Source organism: Cyprinus carpio, chromosome B25 (assembly GCF_018340385.1).
Source record: "Cyprinus carpio isolate SPL01 chromosome B25, ASM1834038v1, whole genome shotgun sequence".
In the NCBI taxonomy this organism is placed as follows: Eukaryota; Metazoa; Chordata; class Actinopteri; order Cypriniformes; family Cyprinidae; genus Cyprinus; species Cyprinus carpio.
This window is the reverse complement of record NC_056621.1, coordinates 12283228-12301481: the sequence shown is the minus strand read 5'-3', so window position 1 is coordinate 12301481 and position 18254 is coordinate 12283228.

The following is an 18254-nucleotide window of genomic DNA, read 5'->3' as shown; positions in this document are numbered from 1 at the left end:
TGAAAAAAGCAGTTGACATTTTGATGATCATCCTTTTTGTATTTAACAGGGAAATGTCATCAAAACAATTTGCTGAAACCTGAAGGTGAGTAGAATTCAAGCAAATAATTGTGAAATTTAATTATCAAAGATACTATTTGTTAGGAAATTGCAACACACATTTTGAATGGCAGTGCCATTTGTGGTATCTTACACATGGTTTTCATGGAAATTGGAGTAACCACACACAAAATTACTTTTTATCTGTGTTTTCAAAGTTTTTTCATTAGTATTAGAGAAACAAAAAAAAACATATAAACCCTGATCGTCAAATGCCACCCATGGATAGGATAATTGCCATTTCTCTTTAATGAACATGACTCATGTATCATATCCCCTAGGCGGTTTTCTGTTTCTTGTGTTAAGACTATACTGAAACATTTAAAATCTTTACAGGTTTGGCAATACTTCATCTTTGAGCAAAGGCATCTGATTACACATATATGTGTCTAACAGGGTCAATTTCAGCACAGAAAGAATAACTGCAAAATTGGAATTCCCTTTCAGCACTTTAGTAAAATAACCATAAAATATGACAGGTTCAGTGATCTTTGTCACACACGTAATGATGTAGCAATGGCGCACCAGCTGGACTGCATGCCTGATAAACTTTAACAATGTTACGCAAACAAACTTCAAAGATTTTGTTGCCGACTAGCAATAACTCGTTTACAGCCCTTCTGCGGAGTCAAGTGTCTTTTTGATCTTTAAGATAATGATCACATCTGACAGAAAATTTACTATAGCCGCTTTTCCACTATTGAGCCGAATGGTTCTAAGAACTGTAAGGTATGGTTCCAGGTGTATTTCCACTTGAGCCTAGTATGACGCGGCACGATTACAAACCGTCCTCGGCCCAGAATTCTCGGCACGGTTAGACAACCATTGCCTGGCTACCAGTTTCAAAGCTGGCTAAGCAGAAGTGTGCTATTTGATCAAACAGCCAAGTAAACAGCCATGCTACGTTCAATATAAGAAAGAAAAAAATCTTTGCGACAGTTTGGTCTGTGGAGGAAACATTTGCGCCTATTGATATTATACCTGTCGTCGCCTTCTGTTTATTTTATTTTTCACGCAAGATTTGTGTCCTTTTTTCTGTTATTGAACGAAGTAAATATCAGATAAAAAAGGAGTCCCAAAAACAGAAATATCTGATCATCGTCCAAATCGCTGTTTATATTACACTTGCATTACCAAGGCAACAACTGAGCATTTGTATTGCATTCCAAAGAGCTCCATTATCAACACCACAGTGGAAAACTGACTGGCCCGGATCAGCACGGAATGGAATGGTTAAGCAAAGAGAACCGTTCAGCCAGATAGTGGAAATCATCAATCTAGTCACCCTAAAGGATTTTAACTTGCTTGAACTCAAAATGCATCCACATAACAGATGTATCTGCTGTTAGATATTAAGCAGTGTTTACCCACATTATAGCAGTGGCACTGGAAAGCCCTCAAGTCAATCACTAATAAGATACGATGTAGAATTTTGGCTTTCAATGTAGAACGATGAAATAAACAAAAACAAAAGCACAGGGACACTGAACTCCCTCTCTGACAGATCTGTATTGCTGTGGAAGCTCTCACTTAAAAAAAAACAAACAACTGTACTTAAAACTGAGTAGTGATGCTCTGAAATTCAGTCACTAATCTTCATGATCTCGGGCAGCAAAAAAAAATAAAAATAAAAATAAAAATTTCACAAATGAGATCCCTTTAAGTTGTTTCATACAGCCATGAGATGAAATTGAGACTTTTTTTTTCTGCTCTCAAATGTTCTTCTGTGAAAAAGATATCTTAAAATGAATTGCCTGAGCTTTGCCATCCACATCTTTATTCTTTCTGTAGCCTGTATCAGCAATGGTCTAATTTGTTTCTAATTCTCATTTCTGAAGATAGAATTTTTATTTCTTTAATTTAGAAGAAGCATCTGCGATATGAGATATGGGGAAAGAAACATCAACACCAGGTAAGACCAGAGCTTGTTTGTGCCTAAACCCTACATATGATGCAACTGTGAGACTGATTAGCATGCAAGCACGCACACAGTGATTACATTGTAAGTATTTGATCAGATGTTATTTGTCATTTTGAATCAGAATGGAAGGGCTTAAAGTGAAACAGTTGTTGGATTATGTGAGGGGTTTTTGGCATAAAAATGGTTTAGAAACAGTAAATATGATTAACACAACAAACCATGCTTAAAATTGAAACTGATGTCCATGTTTCCTATTAGTAGTTGGTAGGTAGTGAGAACAGCGATCTTTGTACTTTTAAATTTGTTTTTGGATAAGTAGTACATTTAATAAAAACAGCAGCTATTGCAGAGACACATAGCAAATAAACAGCATGTTACAACACTCCCTAGTCTCTTTTATACTGAACAACTCCTGCAAACCCCTCACCGATTACTGATTTTCAAAGAACAAGTTTAGAATTATCTATAACTAATAACTGTCATTATTAATTCAGCATGACAGTAATAATACTATCCTTTTGTAGCAGTATTACTGAGTAAATAATAAGACTCTCAAAAACTCTCCTCCTTGCCAGACAATAGTTAAATAAATTGAAATGTCAACGAGAGAACATTCATAAATGCCTTCTCTCCAGTCTTTTTGGTGCCTGCTTGTCTGTGGAATGAAATCACATGAAGCCGATATCTAGTGCACATCATTCGTGGAAAACCAATTTATTTATTTTTGCCCAGCCACCAAGCGGGTGCAGTCTTAATGGAGTACAATAAGTTCTGAAGAAGTCATTTGGGTGGTTTTTACAATTATTATTTTTAATCTGTGCAGGACAAAATATCGTATTTTCTGTGTTGGGACAGCAACAGCTTGCAAGGCTGTTTATGTTTCACAGTATGTGGTGAAAAATGTTCCCTTTTTATAGTTCCTGAACAAATACCCTCTTAAAGAAGAATAGCTTTAAGGATAGTAAGCTTTACAACCAGCTGGCTTTTAAAGTTAGTTTATCCTCCATATGTGTTGTCAACCGTGTTAAAATAGTGGGACATATAATGAATATAACCATATATTGGGTGGATTCAAACGTATATATATTAGCCCGTTGACCGTGAGTTATCTAGGACTTCCACTATTAGAAAGTATGTAGCAGCAGTTTAATAATAACCATCGCAACAAAACTTTGTGTTGTTTTTGCAACGGTTTATTTGGGCACTCCTTAATGGTCTTGGCACATAAATATAAATGGGTACTTAAAATGACACTTTAGCCATAAATGAAAATTCTGTCAACAATTACTCACCACCCACCTTTTTTGTCATAGAGCACAAATGTTTAACAGAGTGTTCATGCAGCTTTATACGTATAATCTCTTTTTCAGTTCCATGCTAAAAAACAATGGTGGAGAAACAATTTTTACTCAGAAATTAATAGTAAGTATCACAATAATTTTTTATGAAGAAATGTCAAGTAAACATTGAATTAAACATAAAAATGTGAAGTGTTTTCTTGTAAAACATACTCCAGTAATCTTCAAATCAAACTTCGAAAAAATTATTTTTACAGTGAATGTTCTACGGTCTTTAATTTCACTCTATTTTTTCCTCCTCACTTGAGGATTGTTCAGCATCTGAGAGTAAAGCAGGCCACTTTCCTAACACCCAACTGTCTGCAGGACCTTTTTAACATCTTAAAACTGACAAGGACTGTCGGCTGGCTCCTCACCCCTGACCCCTTTGACGACGCCTGACTGCATCTTATTTTAGATATAGCAGGCTTATGTTAAGCTGCTCCTGTCTTATTCAGGAGCTTCAGGAATGCACAGTTTTCACAGGTATAGAGCTTGTATTTACCTGCCAGCAGTGACCTGTTATGGTTTCCCTGTACCCCAAAAATGGAAATAGTTTTTCTCTCAAAGTGAGGGTGAGCTGGGGCTAATTGCTTCAAGGAAATTTACACTGAGGTCTGTATTATATTATAAAAGTCAAACTAGATAAAGTTTGTCAAGACGTGAAAAAGTTGTTAAAGCTTGAAAATTGAAACATTTGTAGAGTTTAAAATTTAGATAGGATTTAGTGTAATTTAACACATTGTTAGAATGTTTTAGCATGTTTTAACGTTTTTTGATATTGCTAACATGTTTCTGGCATAGTTGACATGTTGCTAGCAAGTCGGTAAGATGATTAGCGGGATGTTAACATATTTTAACGATTAGCATGATGCTAGCATGTTGCTAAAATGTTTCTAGAATGATTAGCATGTTAAGATCATTTGTAGGCTATGTTGTTAGCATGTCATTAACATGTTGCTATCATGTTGTTTACATTATTAGCATGTTGCTAATCATGTTTCTAGCATGATTAACATGCTGCTATTATGATTATTTGTTTTCTCTAGCAGTGCATTTATATGTTGTTTTCAAATATCTAAAACAGTCTTTAATTATTCAATGGCTGTTTGGTAACAAGAGAACACAAAAAAACTACATTGGCATACAAGCAAGAATCAAGTATATAACGAAGGCAGATTTTAGTTAATGCCAGGTGGATTAAGCTGGATCAAAAAAGAAAAAGAAAATGCACACCAGAATAATATTTTATAAGGTACAGAGTTCAGGACATGGAAATTTAAAAGAACACACACTTTCTAATGCTTAAAAAAATACAAATAAAAATACAGACCATGTAGTCAGAACTACATTCACGTTTATGCATTTAGCAGATACTTTTATCCAAAGTGACCTACAATACTAACAGTTTATGGGTTCCCTGGGAATCTAACCCATGACCTTACCATTGGCATGCTGTTTAAATTAAAGGAATTTAGTTTGGGGAAAGTTGTCACCTGTGTTCTAAATATTGTAATTTTATAAAATAAAATACATGTTCGCCAAAGCAGTGGTTTAATATTTCTATCATTTACATTTCTGCAGTTTCATAATTTTTTTTACTGCTTAATTTTATCTGAAAAGCATATAAATTCATAAACCACATAATTAGGGTTCTTGTGTGACAACTTACCCCATTTTCTCTAAACTGTTCATTAGGAAATCAAAATGAACCCAATGTATTGGTCTTTTTGTACATGTAATTAAGCTAAAAATACCAATAGTAACAGTTAAGAATGAGTTCAGTATGTCAAGGCACTTGCATCAGCCTAATCAGATTTCATAATGATCAACTGAGAAACACGTGTTGAGTGTGTTCTATATATTAACACATTGTTAAACTTACAATGTATTATAAGGTCATTTAGAATTAAACCATGTGAACAAAACAGATGTTTGAGAGGATATGGTTATTGAACCATAAGCCCCTCATTTAAATTTGATTCAATCAGAACAGTCCCAAGTAGATTAGCAATAGGATGAACACTGACTGATGTTTTATAAATAGGCTAATAAAAGGTGCTCATTTGCTTGCACTGGTTGCATTTAGAAGGCAATTCCTTAAGAGTATCAAAGAGCTTACAGAGCTCACAAGTCATAAGATTGTCCTTGTTCATTGAAGACACACCCCAAACTTGTTTACCCCACATGACCTTTTTTTTCCCCAACACAGTCTGTCCTCGTGAAAAATGTTCCCAGATTCTTGGGTAAATCAGGTCCTCATGGGAAATAATACTTTGCAGAGTTCGACAAGGCCCTCACATCTTTGCATTTTCACACTATGAACGTGAGAGAGGTCATTTAGTCCACATGCCAACCGATTTGTATGGTTTGACGCAGTCACATGTGCATTCAGTTCAACAACAATAAGATACTCACTCACTTTAATGAAGTGCCTCTTGTTTGAAATTAATGAATGAATTTGAAACTTATTTAAGTAACACAAATCTGCATCATGAAACAACAATATACAAACATAAAATAGAATGTAAAACATGATGTAACGCTTATACATTTTAAAGGATGTTCAAGCCAACTTCAAAAGCTCCATAGAAAAACATTGTGACTCATGCTTCAGTTTATGAAAACAAACAAAAAAATAGGTTCCAAATAAGGCACTTACTACATAGGTCTATGGGAATGGCATAGCACTGGAATAGAGATCAAAATACTAAAATACCCACCATTTAGAAAGTAAACTCAAGGGTGAGGCACTAGCATTATCAAATGTGAAAGAAAAAACACTATTTTAAAACAGATTACCCAAACATTGCCCCATCACCATTGGTCATGTCATTGACCCTGTTTACACCTGGTACAAAGATGCGTTTTGGTTGATCAAATCACAAGTGGATGAGGGAGACATTCCTGTTCACACATGGTGTTTTAATTAATCTCTTCTGTCCACTTTCATCCACTTCTGCCCTGATTTCTTTTGAGAGGTGGATGTATTGGCCAGAATATGTGCTTTTTCTGATCTTTCAATCTAATTTGTGAAAAGGCTTGCAACAATTTACATATGAGCGACCATATTTTTTAAAACATTTTCTGCATTGATAAAAAAATCTACTACACATAACAGTCAAAATTGCGCTGAGAGAGAGAAAAAATTAGTTACCTATAAGTTGTCAGCAATCCTTTTACCGGTATTCAGAACATAAAGATAAAAATCAGAAAATATAAGTAGCTATAAAATTATAGTACAAAATTATATATGCAATTACAAAACGTACGTAACCCTCATTCCCTGATGGAGGGAACGGAGACGTTATGTCGAATGACATATGGGGTTTCACTTGGGAGGCCAATCATCTCTGAGTTTAAGAGAAAACACCAATGAAAATTGGCTAGTAGACTTTGCATACCTGAGCCACTCCCCGTGCATACGGGAATAAATAGGCAACAGGTGCATCCACTCAATAAGTTTTACGCTGAGGAGCTGAGAACGTGTCCCAGCAACAGCGAATGGTTCAAGGTTGTGGCATAGGGACATAACATCCCCGTTCCCTCCATCAGGGAATGAGGGTTACGTATGTAACCTAGACACTCCCTATCTGTCGGTCACTACGAGCTATGTCGAACGACATATGGGGTCCATGGAAAACGCCACAACCTGAAAACCATCACAACCCTGTGGCGCTGCAATTGTTGACAAGCCACAGCGTGTCACAGAAGCTATGCTAAGGTCGTAACCTTCCCAAAGCCCCAGCACAAATTCACTGACCTTGGTACCGAAGGGGACCAAAAGGGTGAGAACATCGCTGCTGGAGAAGGCCATGCTGCTGTTCCATCCACAAAAAAGTTTTTGGAAGGGATTGCAACCTTCAGTGAAAGACTGCTTCAAATCTTTCCTATTTGTTTCATTCAGCCTGGCAGAACAATGGAGAAGTGAGCCTTAAGGAAAAAGGTCACAACGGAGACCACATCCTAACCGTAGTGAGGTTACATGTAGAGATACTGATATGGACTGACCCAGGGGGAGAAGAAAGGCGCTCGCATCCCCTTGTGAGGGGGAATGGCGCAGCAAGCGTGACAGTCCATTGGAAAGATTCTGGGAATCCGGGCCTTTTTCTTTGCATCGAATCTGCCCCGTGCTTTGAGCTGTTGTTCAGGTACCCTGGCTTTCACCACAGGATATCCACCATGAGAAGTAGGAGGGCAAAGTCTATGTGGGAGCCTTCTCCAGCTCTCGCCCCAACATCAGTTTTGCTGGCAACACCCCAGTGGTGGCATGCTGAGGTGCTCTGTAGTGTAGAAGAGTCTGAGACAAGGCCTCATTGAAAGAGCAGCCTTGTGCTAAGTGGGCTCTCAGACCATTTTTTAGTGACTGATTGAATCTTTCTATGCCCTATTTGACTGTGGGTGATAGTAAGCTGTTGACAATTCGTGTTTCACTCGGGCATATGGCTGGATATCTGTTACCACTTGAGCTGGCCAAACATTCAGGACATACTCGCGGACCGCAGATAGTGTGGAATCAGCAGCAGACTCCGCTGTGAGTTCCTCCAAGGACACAAAAGCTGTCAGGGGTGCATGCACTAAGGTCCCTGCGCTCAGCCACCTGACAGAAGGCAATGGGCGATGACACAGAATGGGACAGCAAATCGGCCACCACATTATCTCTGGCTGAGGTGTATTGTATAGTGGACATGATTTTTTGGAAACAACTAGGGGCCGAGCTGAGTCCAAAAGGCATCCTTGTGTAACAAAATATGCCAGAGTGCGTAACGAATGCAGTAAGATTCCTGCTGTCTGGGTGGAGGGGAACCCGGAGGTCAAGTTTGGAAAAAATTGTTGAGCCATGAAAGTGTGTAGTCAGCTCTTCGATTGATGGCAGAGGGTAGCGAACTGCTTTGTTGACAGACCTTAAGTACACACAAACTCTTAGTCCGCCAGATTTGTTCTTAGCCACTGTCAAATTAGACACCCATGGGGAGGCGTCAACAGGTTCGATGATGCCCTCTGTTTGCAGTTTCACAAGTTCTACTGTGACTTCCTCATGCAATGCCAGCGGAATCCGGCAAAGTGGCTGAATGACTGGTTTAACTGTAGGATCCAAAAGAGGCTGATGAGTAGGCTTGGGTATCGAGTATCGAGTATTGATTGAAACCGGGACTAGCTTTGCGATTTTCCCAGAATCGTTCAAAAGTTTAAATTTCGATTTTGATTCACAATCTGCCGACTGGAAGAAGAAACCGCTGAACACCAACGAAGAAGCGTCCACCGGAAGTGTTGGCATAACCGAGCGAGTCGAACATGGATAGCGTGTGTCAGTGGTCCAAAGTGTGGCTTCACTTTTTTAAACAGAACGGAATCTCGACAAAATGCAACATTTGCGGCAAGATTGTTTCGTGCATAGGAGGGTGCACGTTGAACATGATAAAGCAACTCCGAGTTCATGGAGTAGAAATAAATGTGTGCCCCGTCTTTAGCCCTATTCGCACAGGTTTAGCATTACCTGGTGACCTCCAGTCATTTGTAATAATTGCGGAGGTTGTCTGTGATCTTAATCCCGTGCGAATCGGCCATGTCTGTCATTTGTAAAGTAAAAATTCCCCCGCAAAAGACCTACCATATTTCGCCGAACACCGAGGTCCTGTGATAATATTAGTCCCGTGCGAATCAACATCTCTGTGATTTGGCTGGTCGTATATCATTTTCGAGGTTTTTGTTTCCTGTGCGCCTTTTTAGTCCATCTTTCGCGAAGAATGCGTTAGAGTGTTTAATAGTATTTTGGGTGCTGTCATATCTCTACACCATACAATTTGCAGAAAGAGAAAGCTGAAAACATTTTGAGGTTAATGTGTTACAAATAAATCAAGCATAAAGCTTGAGATGTTATTTTAACCCCGTGAAATGTAAATGAAGCGCAAGAAACTATATTTTTTAAATTATTTTTTATTTAATCCATCTGAACCATAGAACGGGTCAAAAGCCTTTGACATCCAGGTATCCGGGAGATAAGTCAGTAAATTCCAGTGAAATCACAGGCTTCTCTTATCCCGCGCGAATGCACCACACAAAATTCAGATGTGGGAGGGTAATTTCAGAATCACACAAGGTCCCTAGATAATACTAATCCCATGCGAATAGGGCTTTTGACGCGCTGCGCTGACCGTCCTCCGCTGCCTCTTCCTCTGGCTCCGACCCCCAGCCTGGTCTGAATCCGGTAAGTAAAACAATACATATACAATAAATAATATGTCTTGCGCCAACATTGAGGCAGCTAACAAATTAGCCCACGTATTTTTTCATAGACAATTTACGACCTGAGATTGCGAAAGTTAGCCAGGCTGGTACCTCCACGACTCCGCGATGTGCTGAGCCTAATGTTACTTCACCATAGCGGCAAGGGGGAAGATGTCGGCGCAACAAAAGGAAGAGTGCCACAGAAAGGTCACTGCACACATTGTGAATATAGATACTATCTGTCCAGAACGCTCACGCATCCTGCCTGAGAAGGCAGATATGATCATTTTTCTAAACAACTGTTTCTGATTTTATACTGTACCTGCTGCTAATCTGGACTGGGTTTTTGCTATTCTGCACCAGGTTAGCCCATCAGTGGGAACACGGTAACATGTTCAAATACCTGCAGCATCATACACTCATGTGTAAATGTGTTTTCATGAGGTTTTCAAAAATAAAGCTCTCTTGAGGAAAGTGTACCCCTGTGAAAATATATTCAGAATTTATAATATTTATATTCAAGTTCATAGATTTGATATTTATATTGTAGTTGAAAACAGCCCTGTGAGATATTCATAGTAAAGTTTATAAAAAGTAAAAAGTTCATAGAATTAAAATTGATGGAGAAGGTCAGACTATTTCCTTCAGAAAGACCGTTGGTTAGCTAGCTCATTTAAAATATCCTAAACTTTTTTTGACTCTGCCTCTTAAAAGAATCGGAATCGAGAATCGTTAGGAACTGGAATCAAAACAAGGAATCGAAATCGGAATCGGAATCATTCAAATTCAAACGATACCCAACCCTACTGATGAGTGAACGCAGCTAGGCACCCAAGGCCTTCAAACAACGTTGGCCATTCATGTTGCCAGGGACAGCTGACAGTCAGAATTTGAGCCCCCTTATTGTCCAGCAGAGAAAAGTCCAGACTAATAAACAGGTGCAATCCAAGGATATTGCTGCCATGGTGTGTAATACTGTAATACTTGTTGCCATACTGGACAGGCGCATGTACAAGACCGATAACATCAATTGCAGAACTTCCATATCCAAAAAGATTCAGAGAAGGCGGCTGAAGGGGCAAGTGTGGCAGGAAATGTTCATAAGTGGCCATATTGAGTAGTGAGACTTTAGCCCCTGTGTCCAGGAGCAGAGAAATACAAGAATCTGCTATAGGAACAGCGCATGTAGAAAACCTGCCAAATTGGTATTTATTGAATGAATAATGGCATGTGTTGTAGTGTTAAGATGTGGGTTTCGTTGTGTAGGCGCTTAAACTGGGGCAGACAGACAGCATTTTGCAAAGTGGTTCAGCTTTTGACAGCATCGACATGTTTGTCCCCATGCAGGGCAGTCAGGGGCACGTGATAAGTGTCTAGTGGGCCCACAATTTCCACATCGTCGCTGAACTTGAGGGTGTGCATATTGTATGTCTGCACTTGAATCTGCCTCTGCCCTGTAAACTTTTTTGCATCATGTCCTCACTGCTTACACTTAATTCATGTGATGTATTTAATTTAGCAGCGCACTGTGCAGCAGACTCAGTTTGAGAGGCCAGGATTACAGCTTTCTCTAAAGTAAGATCATCATCTTCCAATAACAGCCGCTCCCGAACGAGTGTATTGGTTGATTTCTCAATCAACTGATCTCGTATTATCTCATCTGATAAAGCACCAAAACAGCACGGTTTTGGCAGTCTTCTCAAGTCAGCAACATATTGAGCAATCGACTCACCAGTGTGCTGCCTGCGCTACCGGAACTGCAGCCGTTTTAACAGGAGACTCTGTTGTTTTCAAAGTGTCAGTCTAACAGTGTAATCACAGCGGCATAATCGTCTGCATCTCCGAGTGTGCGAAAAACACGCTGTCCTTCGGCACCAAGACAGTGGAGGAGTATGGCCATTTTCCGCTTCGTCAGGATGCCATTGAGGCCCATTGCTAAGGATATGCTTAGGACAACTAGGACATGCTTGAGGCATTATTGGAGAAAAGGACATATGGGTGTCCCTATTTAACCTCTGTTCCCAGATAAGTGCTAGGAGAATGGATGGATTTTAACAACAATACAGTCTTTACTGTATTTTTGATCAAATACATGGGCCCTTGGTAAGCACAGCAGACTTTTACCATTATATTAAAGGGTTCATATGATGTTGCTAAAAAGAACATTATTTTGTGTATTTGGTGTAATGCAATGTGTTTATGCAGTTTAAGTTTTAAAAAAACACATTATTTTCCACATACTGTACATTATTGTTTCTCCTCTATGTCCCACCTTTCTGAAACGTGTCGTTTTTACAAAGTTCATCGTTCTGAAAAGCGAGATGTGCTCTGATTGGCCAGATATCCAGTGCTTTGTGATTGGCCGAATGCCTCAAGCGTGTGATGGAAATGTTACACCCCTTAACATACTGTGATGCGTGTCCTGGTCAGAACACCGGTAAGATAAGACAAAAACAATAAAACCCATTACAAATGAGCCATTTGTTACATCCAGTGGGGCCATAATTACGGATTATAATAACTTATACTGTGTTTTTACGCATTGCATTGCATCGCGCCACATAAACATAAAACCATGTCTGCATTTTGGTTCGGAGAAACGACAAACAACAAGCGCTACTCTACACCAGCGGTTCTCAATTCCAGTCCTCGCGCCCCCCAGCTCTGCATATTTTGCATGTCTCTTTGTTAACACACCTGATTCAGATAATCAGCTCGTAAGAAGTGAGCTCCGTGCATGAACTGTGTTTCCATTGACATGTCCCTACACAGTGTTCACTGCTACCTACTCCCTGAGCAGGGGAAATCTGTTGAAATTCCCTCACTTCGTAACATTTATTCACGGATTTACGCAACGTCTTCACACACGGACAAGTGTGACATCATATACCTCTGTACCATATACCTCTGTACCATCATATACCTCTGTAGTCTTCTCTCCCAGGATCAGGATACAGTCCTCCATAAAATGTGCTGCACACATCTGAATATTTGGTTTGAGCTGTTCTGGAACAGAGTTGTAAATACAACTTAAGCACTGATTTCTAGTTGTGTCCTCTTTTGGAGGGCCAAACAAAGTATTTTCCTTTTCACAACGAAACAGCGTCTCCACAACCTTGGCAGTGGCAGCAACAGCGAGAATCAAAGATTGTGCCTTCTTTCTTTGTGTAAACATTCGGGCGGTGTTATGCAAATCTGCATGTGGGGGCGTGTTTAAACTAGGCATTTTAGGAGGGCGTGGACCAGTCTTTACTTTTATAAAGAATATCTCTTTGGGTTTGAGGCTTTGCAACTTTAGGGATCTTATCTATTCACGAACAGATTGTAACATTCCAAAGAGAAAGGAAAACTTGAAATTGCATCATATGACCCCTTTAATATTACATTGGCATATTAAAGGGACAGTTTACCTAAAAATTTAAATTGTCATTAATTACTCACCCCCATGTTGTTCCAAACCATCTTGGAACATTGTTAAAATAGTCTATGTGACAAGCTGCAGGAATACTTTCCTGTGTCAGCAGCACCACACGCTTGCATTGAAGAAGAAACTGTTGAAAAAATATATTTTTTTAAGTATTCTCGTAGCTTCATAACATTACGGGTGAACCACTGATGTCACATGAACTATTTTAACACTGTCCTTACTACCTTTCTGAGATATGAACCCTGGGTCAAATATGAGGCTGGGGATATGAGGACATTTTTCAAAAATTACACACAATATGCACAAGGAAACCAGAAAGAGAGTTTACATGAAACAAACTCTACTTTAGACAGTTTTACAACATTTTTGTACAGAGAAATTTATATAAGTGCTTAAAAATACATTCTAATGCTATAAGCTTTTAGGTATTGCATGGCCCCATAGACTTCAACTGTAAGTACATTAATGTAAATGAATTTTACTTGCTTTCACAAACGGAGGTACAGATCCAACTTATTTTTTTGTCATAGTTGTCAGCATGTCATAAATGCCCTCCATAGAACTTAAGTTAACCCAAAGTATTTCTTCAAATATGCTTCACATTTCTCTGCTGTTTGTATCTCAGATTCATCACAAACTCATTTCAGACATTTCAGAGATTTATAAAAAAAATAAAAACATCAGTTAACACGCTATGTATAGCAAGTACCATCTGTGAAATCGCTTAAGCCAGGTCATTTGGGATTTTGACTTTCTGCTTAAACAAAAGAGAGGCTTACATAGCAAAATAGAGCACAGAGCACCAAAAGTTCGACAGCAACTATCTTTCAAGCTGAAGTGTAATTTTTTTCAACGTTAAAATACTTTTATAGCTGTGTATTTATAAATACAGACAACTACAATTTTTATATTCCCCCAAAATGTGTAATAATAGTGTCAGAACATTACAGATTGTTTGAATATCTAGATCTGCCTGACAACAGTTGGCTCAACCAATGTGGAGCTTATGATATGACAAAACTAATTGAATTTGTATTATGTAAATTTGAATTATTGACAGGTGTCATTTAACAAAACTGAATATTATGTGGCATTTTAACATAGTTCTGAATTAGATTTTTTTGAACTTGAATATTAAACATTTGAAATTTTCATAGACGTAGAGTTTTATAGACGTATTTTCAAACAGCATTTTTATTTTTTTTGTTCTGAAATCTTAGACAGCAAATATCAAGTTTTTAAAAATACAGCTTCATGTTTTCAAGATGAAGAGGAAATTTGGAACATCAAATTCAATAATCTAAAATTCAATAAGCAGAAATTCAGATCAAAAGAAAATATATCAGATAATCGAGAACAGACCAAACCTAACCTAATCTAAAACAAAAAATTTTAAGTATAATATACTTATATGTCAGGTTCGCATTCTCAGCATGTGAAACATTTGTGTAAGAGGTCTCTGGTGTTTGTTTTAAAGTATATTTGGTGTGAAAGTGATAAGCATGCCACCGTGTCTACACAGGACATGATCGAAAACAAAAAAGACAGTAGAGCCCATTCATTATAATCAGTGATATTCCCTACATATAGCCTATATATATATATATATATATATAAACAACACTTGTCAATAATTCAAATTTACACAATTCAAATTCTATTAGTTTTGTCATATTATAAGCTCCAATGAGTTTAGGTTGGGGCCATCTGTTTGACTGACCAGTGCCAGACAGAGGAAGTGCTCAGGGAGACATGTTTGACAACAGCCAGTATGTTTTCATATCTCTTATACATTTCATTATTAAACATCTTTTTGTTTTGTTTATTTACAGTGAAGTCTTAAAATGTGATAAAACTGTGTTGCTTAGTCTAGTCTATTATTTAAAATCTATCTGAATGTTCCAAGGGAGTTAATCCAGATTGATATACCTTTAAGATTACACAATCTAGATCCATCACATGGCAGGATTTCCCTGGAAGACTGGGAGTACAGAGTTATCTTCAAGTGGAAAAAGATGCAGAGGTACTAACGTGATTATTTGTAAGACTCCATATGCAAGCAAGTGAGAGTTGATGAGTGCTTAAGGCTTTAACACTTAATCTGAGGTCAGGGTCAACTTCAACACTTTAGCACCTCGGCTTCAGTAGCCGCTAAGCGGCTTCCTGTTGCCGATTGCTCATGTCCAGATGTTGTACATCTGAGAAGCTAAACCCAGCAGGAGAGCACTATGAGCCAAGAATGTCTGCATATACCCTGGGAATTCCCACAATTGTTTTGGCTGAGGACTCTGCATCACTGTTTATATGAGAGGACCAGTGACCACTCTGACTTAAAATAGCCACTTCCAGTTCAAATGCAGGAAATCGCCATCGTGGCTCCTCAGCAAATGAAACTAACTTTAGCAAGACAATGGCTTCATGATTAAGCCATTAATCTATCATTTATCAGTTGTTTTTCAGTGCTCTAAAGGACGTGTTTCATGTTTTCTGTAGATTACAGTACAGTTTAAACCACATTTCAGATGGGGTCGGTCTGAATTTTTTTGTGATTTTTAAATTAGTCTCTTATGCTCCCCAAGGCTGCATTTGTTTGATTCAAATATAATAATATTGTAGAATACAGCTATTTTCTATTTCTGTATATTCTAAAATATAATTTATATCTGTGATGCAAAGCTGAATTTTCAGCAGTCATTACTCCAGTGTCACATGATCCTTCACAAATCATTCTATTATGCTTATTTGCTGCGCAAAAAACATTTACATTTATTTATTTAGCAGATGCTTTTATGCAAAGCTTTTATCCAAACGGAATGGCTTTAGAGGACTTCAAAAATATCTTGTATATGTTTTTATATGCAAAAGTGTCTGAGGGTGCAAAAAAAATCAAAACACTGAAAATCACCTTGAAAGTTTCCTAAATGAAGTTCTTAGCAAAGCATATTACTAATCAAAAATTAAGTTTTGATATATTTACTGTAGGAAATTTACAAAATATCTTCATGAAAGATTGATCATTTGACCCATACAATGTATTTTTGGCTTTTGCTACAAATATACCCCAGATACTTAAGTCTGGTTTTGTGGTCCAGGGTCACATATAATAATTTTCTACCTTTAACTGTTTTAAATATTTTTTTTAAATCCATTTTTAAATCATATTAAAAGTTTTTAAATTCCTTGTTTTATTGTTGTGATTTTTTTTATGATTATTTTAACTGCAATTTTTTAATGATTATTTTAACAGCAATTTGAATTACCATTGTGTTTGAAATGTGCTATATAAATAAACTTGCCTTGCCTTGCCTTCTGTCCAAGGCAATAAATGTGTTCTTAGCATCTATGCCATTCATTTATTATACTTGGTACAGGTGGTAAAGCAGATTGACTAGTAAAGACAAGATGCATAATTTAGTGGGGAAAATATTTTGAATAAGCCATGATTCCAAGTTAGTAGAGTTCGTGATAAACAGCTTTCCCACAAGCTCTCAGCCAATTTCGTGTTACAAAACTCATATTTTGATTTTACTGGCATGAATTTTAACGTTCAGTTTTTTAAGAATAAATACATTTTATGATTGAAAATTTTAATGAATAAAAATATGCATATTTTTGATGTTGCGTTCAAAAACCCATTTGGCTCAGACCTGAACCCTTTTGCTATAGATAAGAAAATGTCTTATAATTTTAAAGGTATAATAAACCAATAATAATAATAATAATTCTGTATAATAAGGGATAAAATTGGATGAATCAAGAAATGATTGTCGCATTCCTAGATATATTAAGTCAACAAATGTCTTGTATTTCCATATAAAGCCCTCTTAAAACATGCTTTCATAAAACATTTCTGTTTTGTAAAATAAAGCCATTTAAACACGAACAGAAATGAAATATAACAAGGTCTCACAGATCTGACCCAGGCACATTTGTTCTCATTAAAAGCACACATATGGAAACCCCTGTGGATAACGATTTACATTTGCCATGTCTTGACTCATGTACACTCATTCCACAGAGATGAGCAAGCGTCGCTTTAAAAAAACTTAACCTCACTTTCAAGATGTATTCTGCTTTCACGTGTTGCTTTTCATTTTCTGTACTTGTTTTTCATTACCTATTGAAAATGTAAACAATTTTTCAGTTTAAACAGTTATTGTCCATATTAATCTAATACATTTGTAAACAACACAATTTTTCCTTACATATTCAATCAGTGATTCTAATTACTATACAATGTGCCTGGGGGGCCTGATAAATGCATGTTTGCAGCATACTTCCTATTTGAAAAAGAGGAACGCTGCTCACCCATATGTAATTATTGTGAATACAAAGGCTGTGACTCATTTGAGCTGATGCTTGTGTGAAGTATTTAATTTAAATCTGATTCATATGCTCGTATTGTCTAGCTGACATTTGTGAGAAACTAAGAAACAGAACAAAATGACACAAGTTGCAAGAAACACATTAGAAAAAGTAATGCATAAAAACAAGTTGTGACTAAATGGGCTATGCAGTCGGACTGGTGTCATAAAAAAAAAAAAAAAAGAGCAGGATCTCTCCTAACTTTGAGGAGATTGGTGCCCCTGGGGTAGGTAGGTGGTTCATCACCAAGATGACAAGCTCACAAACTATGTTCACACAATGCTTTTCACTTTCTCATCCAAGGGAAGATTAATTTTTAAAGACAACTAATCTTCTATTGACAGTGACATGATCCAGCCATTCACAGTCTCCTTCAGTGCAGCGTGCAGTTGTACTGCATGCTAAAATATTTTTATATATACTTATATTTTAAAAAAAAAAGGAAAAATATAAAACCTATTGCACATATATACACGTGAATATAAATCATTTTATTTGTTATATTATTGATCATTAATAAATGTATAAATAGTTATAAAAATGCATACATTTTTTATATTTTGATATTTTTGTCTAACACTTTAGATCATTATAACAATATTCACTATTAAGTAGTTGCTTATTAGCATGCACACTGGCTGTTTATTAGTACTTATAAAGCACATATTAGTGCTTTATTCTGCAATGAATATATTCTAGATCCCTTAATGTGTTCCCTAATCTAATGTGTTAACACCACTTTTATCCCCTTCAAACTCACTTGCTGATCCAATATTTTCGAAAGTTTCAGAGGTGTGTAAAAATTATTAAACAAAATAAAATTCGTACAAACTTACAAACTTTCAAAAACTATAACACAATAACTCCACGAAATTTT